The sequence below is a fragment of the Osmia lignaria genome, unplaced genomic scaffold (genome assembly GCF_051020975.1).
Source record: "Osmia lignaria lignaria isolate PbOS001 unplaced genomic scaffold, iyOsmLign1 scaffold0016, whole genome shotgun sequence".
Lineage (NCBI taxonomy): Eukaryota > Metazoa > Arthropoda > Insecta > Hymenoptera > Megachilidae > Osmia > Osmia lignaria.
This window is the reverse complement of record NW_027478168.1, coordinates 2,921,603-2,930,302: the sequence shown is the minus strand read 5'-3', so window position 1 is coordinate 2,930,302 and position 8,700 is coordinate 2,921,603.

Sequence of the window (8,700 nt, the reverse complement as noted above, 5' to 3'; positions counted from 1 at the left end):
CTTTTTATGTTCTATGATATTTTTTGATCAGATGCGTAGTTCTCGAGATATATCAAGATATTTAAAAGTTCCGAAGCCGCACCAACAGAATAGAGATACAGAAACACCGTGGCCCCTTTCTTTGAGATAACTCTGCACTATTGCGAGCTGCAAATGCCACTTTCAGCTTAGCTGTGCAGAAGAAGAACAACAAGAAGAAGAAATATCTCGAAATATGTCCGTCAGGCCCCTTCCCTTGAGATAAATCTGCAAATATCTCGGAAACGAAGAGAGCTATGGCAAAATGTGAAGAGACCTTTTTTGTAGAGAATTAGGTTTCCTACTTTTTATGTTCTATGATATTTTTTGATCAGATGAGTAGTTCTCGAGATATATCAAGATATTTAAAAGTTCCGAAGCCGCACCAACATAATAGAGATACAGAAACAACGTGGCCCCTTTCTTTGAGAGAACTCTGCACTATTGCGAGCTGTAAATGCCACTTCCAGTTAAGCTGTGCAGAAGAAGAACAACAAGAAGAAGAAATATCTCGAAATATGTCCGTCAGGCCCCTTCCCTTGAGATATATCTGCAAATATCTCGGAAACGAAGCGAGCTATGGCAAAATGTTAAGAGACCTTTTTTGTAGAGAATTATGTTTCCTACAATTTATGTTCTATGATATTTTTTGTTCAGAAGCGTAGTTTTCGAGATATATCGAGATATTTAAAAGTTCCGAAGCCGCACCAACATAATAGAGATACAGAAACACCGTGGCCCCTTTCGTTGAGATAACTCTGCACTAGTGCGAGCCGCAAATGCCACTTCCAGCTTAGCTGTGCAGAAGAAGAACAACAAGAAGAAGAAATATCTCGAAATATGTCCGTCAGGCCCCTTCCCTTGAGATAAATCTGCAAATATCTCGGAAACGAAGCGAGCTATGGCAAAATGTTAAGAGACCTTTTTTGTAGAGAATTAAGTTTCCTACTTTGTATGTTCTATGATATTTTTTGATCAGACGCGTAGTTCTCGAGATATATCAAGATATTTAAAAGTTCCGAAGCCGCACCAACATAATAGAGATACAGAAACACCGTGGCCCCTTTCTTTGAGATATCTCTGCACTATTGCGAGCTGCAAATGCCACTTCCAGCTTAGCTGCGCAGAAGAAGAACAACAAGAAGAAGAAATATCTCGAAATATGTCCGTCAGGCCCCTTCCCTTGAGATATATCTGCAAATATCTCGGAAACGAAGCGAGCTATGGCAAAATGTTAAGAGACCTTTTTTGTAGATAATTAAGTTTCCTACTTTTTATGTTCTATGATATTTTTTGATCAGAAGCGTAGTTCTCGAGATATACCAAGATATTTAAAAGTTCCGAAGCCGCACCAACATAATAGAGATACAGAAACACCGTGGCCCCTTTCTTTCAGATAGCTGTGCACTATTGCGAGCTGCAAATGCCACTTCCAGCTTAGCTGTGCAGAAGAAGAACAACAAGAAGAAGAAATATCTCGAAATATGTCCGTCAGGCCCCTTCCCTTGAGATAAATCTGCAAATATCTCGGAAACGAAGCGAGCTATGGCAAAATGTTAAGAGACCTTTTTTGTAGAGAATTAAGTTTCCTACTTTTTATGTTCTATGATAGTTTTTGATCAGATGCGTAGTTCTCGAGATATATCAAGATATTCAAAAGTTCCGAAGCCGCACCAACATAATAGAGATACAGAAACACCGTGGCCCCTTTCTTTGAGATAACTCTGCACTATTGCGAGCTGCAAATGCCACTTCCAGCTTAGCTGTGCAGTGGAAGAACAACAAGAAGAAGAAATATCTCGAAATATGTCCGTCAGGCCAGTTCCTTTGAGCTGAATCTGCAAATATCTCGGAAACGAAGCGAGCTATGGCAAAATGTTAAGAGACGTTTTTTGTAGAGAATTATGTTTACTATAATTTATGTTCTATGATGTTTTTTGATCAGAAGCGTAGTTCTCGAGATATATCAAGATATTTAAAAGTTGCGAAGCCGCACCAACATAATAGAGATACAGAAACACCGTGGCCTCTTTCTTTGACATAACTCTGCACTATTGCGAGCTGTAAATGCCACTTCCAGCTTAGCTGTGCAGAAGAAGAACAACAAGAAGAAGAAATATCTCGAAATATGTCCGTCAGGCCCCTTCCCTTGAGATATATCTGCAAATATCTCGGAAACGAAGCGAGCTATGGCAAAATGTTAAGAGACGTTTTTTGTAGAGAATTATGTTTCCTACAATTTATGTTCTATGATATTTTTTGATCAGAAGCGTAGTTCTCGAGATATATCAAGATATTTAAAAGTTCCGAAGCCGCACCAACATAATAGGGATACAGAAACACCGTGGCCCCGTTCTTTGAGATAACTCTGCACTAGTGCGAGCCGCAAATGCCACTTCCAGCTTAGCTGTGCAGAAGAAGAACAACAAGAAGAAGAAATATCTCGAAATATGCCCGTCAGGCCCCTTCCCTTGAGATATATATGCAAATATCTCGGAAACGAAGCGAGCTATGGCAAAATGTTAAGCGACCTTTTTTGTAGAGAATTAAGTTTCCTACTTTTTATGTTCTATGATATTTTTTGATCAGATGCGTAGTTCTCGAGATATATCAAGATATTTAAAAGTTCCGAAGCCGCACCAACATAATAGAGATACAGAAACACCGTGGCCCCTTTCTTTGAGATAACTCTGCACTATTGCGAGCTGCAAATGCCACTTTCAGCTTAGCTGTGCAGAAGAAGAACAACAAGAAGAAGAAATATCTCGAAATATGTCCGTCAGGCCCCTTCCCTTGAGATAAATCTGCAAATATCTCGGAAACGAAGAGAGCTATGGCAAAATGTTAAGAGACCTTTTTTGTAGAGAATTAGGTTTCCCACTTTTTATGTTCTATGATATTTTTTGATCAGATGCGTAGTTCTCGAGATATATCAAGATATTTAAAAGTTCCGAAGCCGCACCAACATAATAGAGATACAGAAACACCGTGGCCCCTTTCTTTGAGATAACTCTGCACTATTGCGAGCTGTAAATGCGACTTCCAGCTTAGCTGTGCAGAAGAAGAACAACAAGAAGAAGAAATATCTCGAAATATGTCCGTCAGGCCCCTTCCCTTGAGATAAATCTGCAAATATCTCGGAAACGAAGCGAGCTATGGCAAAATGTTAAGAGACCTTTTTTGTAGAGAATTAAGTTTCCTACTTTTTATGTTCTATGATATTTTTTGATCAGATGCGTAGTTCTCGAGATATATCAAGATATTCAAAAGTTCCGAAGCCGCACCAACATAATAGAGATACAGAAACACCGTGGCCCCTTTCTTTGAGATAACTCTGCACTATTGCGAGCTGCAAATGCCACTTCCAGCTTAGCTGTGCAGTGGAAGAACAACAAGAAGAAGAAATATCTCGAAATATGTCCGTCAGGCCAGTTCCTTTGAGCTGGATCTGCAAATATCTCGGAAACGAAGCGAGCTATGGCAAAATGTTAAGAGAAGTATTTTGTAGAGAATTATGTTTCCTACAATTTATGTTCTATGATATTTTTTGATCAGACGCGTAGTTCTTGAGATATATCAAGATATTTAAAAGTTCCGAGGCCGCACCAACATAATAGGGATACAGAAACACCGTGGCCCCGTTCTTTGAGATAACTCTGCACTAGTGCGAGCCGCAAATGCCACTTCCAGCTTAGCTGTGCAGAAGAAGAACAACAAGAAGAAGAAATATCTCGAAATATGTCCGTCAGGCCCCTTCCCTTGAGATAAATATGCAAATATCTCGGAAACGAAGCGAGCTATGGTAAAATGTTAAGCGACCTTTTTTGTAGAGAATTAAGTTTCCTACTTCTTATGTTCTATGATATTTTTTGATCAGATGCGTAGTTCTCGAGATATATCAAGATATTTAAAAGTTCCGAAGCCGCACCAACATAATAGAGATACAGAAACACCGTGGCCCCTTTCTTTGAGATAACTCTGCACTATTGCGAGCTGCAAATGCCACTTTCAGCTTAGCTGTACAGAAGAAGAACAACAAGAAGAAGAAATATCTCGAAATATGTCCGTCAGGCCCCTTCCCTTGAGATAAATCTGCAAATATCTCGGAAACGAAGAGAGCTATGGCAAAATGTTAAGAGACCTTTTTTGTAGAGAATTAGGTTTCCTACTTTTTATGTTCTATGATATTTTTTGATCAGATGCGTAGTTCTCGAGATATATCAAGATATTTAAAAGTTCCGAAGCCGCACCAACATAATAGAGATACAGAAACACCGTGGCCCCTTTCTTTGAGATAACTCTGCACTATTGCGAGCTGTAAATGCCACTTCCAGCTTAGCTGTGCAGAAGAAGAACAACAAGAAGAAGAAATATCTCGAAATATGTCCGTCAGGCCCCTTCCCTTGAGATAAATCTGCAAATATCTCGGAAACGAAGCGAGCTATGGCAAAATGTTAAGAGACCTTTTTTGTAGAGAATTAAGTTTCCTACTTTTTATGTTCTATGATATTTTTTGATCAGATGCGTAGTTCTCGAGATATATCAAGATATTCAAAAGTTCCGAAGCCGCACCAACATAATAGAGATACAGAAACACCGTGGCCCCTTTCTTTGAGATAACTCTGCACTATTGCGAGCTGCATGTGCCACTTCCAGCTTAGCTGTGCAGTGGAAGAACAACAAGAAGAAGAAATATCTCGAAATATGTCCGTCAGGCCAGTTCCTTTGAGCTGAATCTGCAAATATCTCGGAAACGAAGCGAGCTATGGCAAAATGTTAAGAGACGTTTTTTGTAGAGAATTATGTTTCCTACAATTTATGTTCTATGATATTTTTTGATCAGAAGCGTAGTTCTTGAGATATATCAAGATATTTAAAAGTTCCGAGGCCGCACCAACATAATAGGGATACAGAAACACCGTGGCCCCGTTCTTTGAGATAACTCTGCACTAGTGCGAGCCGCAAACGCCACTTCCAGCTTAGCTGTGCAGAAGAAGAACAACAAGAAGAAGAAATATCTCGAAATATGTCCGTCAGGCCCCTTCCCTTGAGATAAATCTGCAAATATCTCGGAAACGAAGCGAGCTATGGCAAAATGTTTAGAGACCTTTCTTGTAGAGAATTAAGTTTCCTACTTTTTATGTAGTATGATATTTTTTGATCAGATGCGTAGTTCTCGAGATATATCAAGATATTTAAAAGTTCCGAAGCCGCACCAACATAATAGAGATACAGAAACACCGTGGCCCCTTTCTTTGAGATAACTCTGCACTATTGCGCGCTGCAAATGCCACTTCCAGCTTAGCTGTGCAGAAGAAGAACAACAAGAAGAAGAAATATCTCGAAATATGTCCGTCAGGCCCCTTCCCTTGAGATAAATCTGCAAATATCTCGGAAACGAAGCGAGCTATGGCAAAATGTTAAGAGACCTTTTTTGTAGAGAATTATGTTTCCTACAATTTATGTTCTATGATATTTTTTGATCAGAAGCGTAGTTTTCGAGATATATCGAGATATTTAAAAGTTCCGAAGCCGCACCAACATAATAGAGATACAGAAACACCGTGGCCCCTTTCTTTGGGATAACTCTGCACTATTGCGAGCTGCAAATGCCACTTCCAGCTTAGCTGCGCAGAAGAAGAACAACAAGAAGAAGAAATATCTCGAAATATGTCCGTCAGGCCACTTACCTTGAGATAAATCTGCAAATATCTCGGAAACGAAGCGAGCTATGGCAAAATGTTAAGAGACCTTTTTTGTAGAGAATTAAGTTTCCTACTTTTTATGTTCGATGATATTTTTTGATCAGATGCGTAGTTGTCGAGATATATCAAGATATTTAAAAGTTCCGAAGCTGCACCAACATAATAGAGGTACAGAAACACCGTGGCCTCTTTCTTTGAGATAACTCTGCACTATTGCGAGCTGCAAATGCCACTTCCAGCTTAGCTGTGCAGAAGAAGAACAACAAGAAGAAGAAATATCTCGAAATATGTCCGTCAGACCCCTTCCCTTGAGATGAATCTGCAAATATCTCGGAAACGAAGCGAGCTATGGCAAAACGTTAAGAGACCTTTTTTGTAGAGAATAATATTTCCTACAATTTACGTTCTATGATATTTTTTGATCAGAAGCGTAGTTTTCGAGATATATCGAGATATTTAAAAGTTCCGAAGCCGCACCAACATAATAGAGATACAGAAACACCGTGGCCCCTTTCTTTGAGATAACTCTGCACTATTGCGAGCTGCAAATGCCACTTCCAGCTTAGCTGTGCAGAGGAAGAACAACAAGAAGAAGAAATATCTCGAAATATGTCCGTCAGGCCAGTTCCTTTGAGCTGAATCTGCAAATATCTCGGAAACGAAGCGAGCTATGGCAAAATGTTAAGAGACGTTTTTTGTAGAGAATTATGTTTCCTACAATTTATGTTCTATGATATTTTTTGATCAGAAGCGTAGTTTTCGAGATATATCGAGATATTTAAAAGTTCCGAAGACGCACCAACATAATAGAGATACAGAAACACCGTGGCCCCTTTCTTTGAGATAACTCTGCACTATTGCGAGCTGCAAATGCCACTTCCAGCTTAGCTGTGCAGAAGAAGAACAACAAGAAGAAGAAATATCTCGAAATATGTCCGTCAGGCCCCTTCCCTTGAGATAAATCTGCAAATAGCTCGGAAACGAAGAGAGCTATGGCAAAATGTTAAGAGACCTTTTTTGTAGAGAATTAAGTTTCCTACTTTTGATGTTCTATGATATTTTTTGATCAGATGCGTAGTTCTCGAGATATATCAAGATATTTAAAAGTTCCGAAGCCGCACCAACATAATAGAGATACAGAAACACCGTGGCCCCTTTCTTTGAGATAACTCTGCACTATTGCGAGCTGTAAATGCCACTTCCAGCTGAGCTGTGCAGAAGAAGAACAACAAGAAGAAGAAATATCTCGAAATATGTCCGTCAGGCCACTTACCTTGAGATAAATCTGCAAATATCTCGGAAACGAAGCGAGCTATGGCAAAATGTTAAGAGACCTTTTTTGTAGAGAATTAAGTTTCCTACTTTTTATGTTCGATGATATTTTTTGATCAGATGCGTAGTTGTCGAGATATATCAAGATATTTAAAAGTTCCGAAGCTGCACCAACATAATAGAGGTACAGAAACACCGTGGCCTCTTTCTTTGAGATAACTCTGCACTATTGCGAGCTGCAAATGCCACTTCCAGCTTAGCTGTGCAGAAGAAGAACAACAAGAAGAAGAAATATCTCGAAATATGTCCGTCAGACCCCTTCCCTTGAGATGAATCTGCAAATATCTCGGAAACGAAGCGAGCTATGGCAAAACGTTAAGAGACCTTTTTTGTAGAGAATAATATTTCCTACAATTTACGTTCTATGATATTTTTTGATCAGAAGCGTAGTTTTCGAGATATATCGAGATATTTAAAAGTTCCGAAGCCGCACCAACATAATAGAGATACAGAAACACCGTGGCCCCTTTCTTTGAGATAACTCTGCACTATTGCGAGCTGCAAATGCCACTTCCAGCTTAGCTGTGCAGAGGAAGAACAACAAGAAGAAGAAATATCTCGAAATATGTCCGTCAGGCCAGTTCCTTTGAGCTGAATCTGCAAATATCTCGGAAACGAAGCGAGCTATGGCAAAATGTTAAGAGACGTTTTTTGTAGAGAATTATGTTTCCTACAATTTATGTTCTATGATATTTTTTGATCAGAAGCGTAGTTTTCGAGATATATCGAGATATTTAAAAGTTCCGAAGACGCACCAACATAATAGAGATACAGAAACACCGTGGCCCCTTTCTTTGAGATAACTCTGCACTATTGCGAGCTGCAAATGCCACTTCCAGCTTAGCTGTGCAGAAGAAGAACAACAAGAAGAAGAAATATCTCGAAATATGTCCGTCAGGCCCCTTCCCTTGAGATAAATCTGCAAATAGCTCGGAAACGAAGAGAGCTATGGCAAAATGTTAAGAGACCTTTTTTGTAGAGAATTAAGTTTCCTACTTTTGATGTTCTATGATATTTTTTGATCAGATGCGTAGTTCTCGAGATATATCAAGATATTTAAAAGTTCCGAAGCCGCACCAACATAATAGAGATACAGAAACACCGTGGCCCCTTTCTTTGAGATAACTCTGCACTATTGCGAGCTGTAAATGCCACTTCCAGCTGAGCTGTGCAGAAGAAGAACAACAAGAAGAAGAAATATCTCGAAATATGTCCGTCAGGCCCCTTCCCTTGAGATAAATCTGCAAATATCTCGGAAACGAAGCGAGCTATGGCAAAATGTTTAGAGACCTTTCTTGTAGAGAATTAAGTTTCCTACTTTTTATGTAGTATGATATTTTTTGATCAGATGCGTAGTTCTCGAGATATATCAAGATATTTAAAAGTTCCGAAGCCGCACCAACATAATAGAGATACAGAAACACCGTGGCCCCTTTCTTTGAGATAACTCTGCACTATTGCGCGCTGCAAATGCCACTTCCAGCTTAGCTGTGCAGAAGAAGAACAACAAGAAGAAGAAATATCTCGAAATATGTCCGTCAGGCCCCTTCCCTTGAGATAAATCTGCAAATATCTCGGAAACGAAGCGAGCTATGGCAAACTGTTAAGAGACCTTTTTTGTAGAGAATTATGTTTCCTACAATTT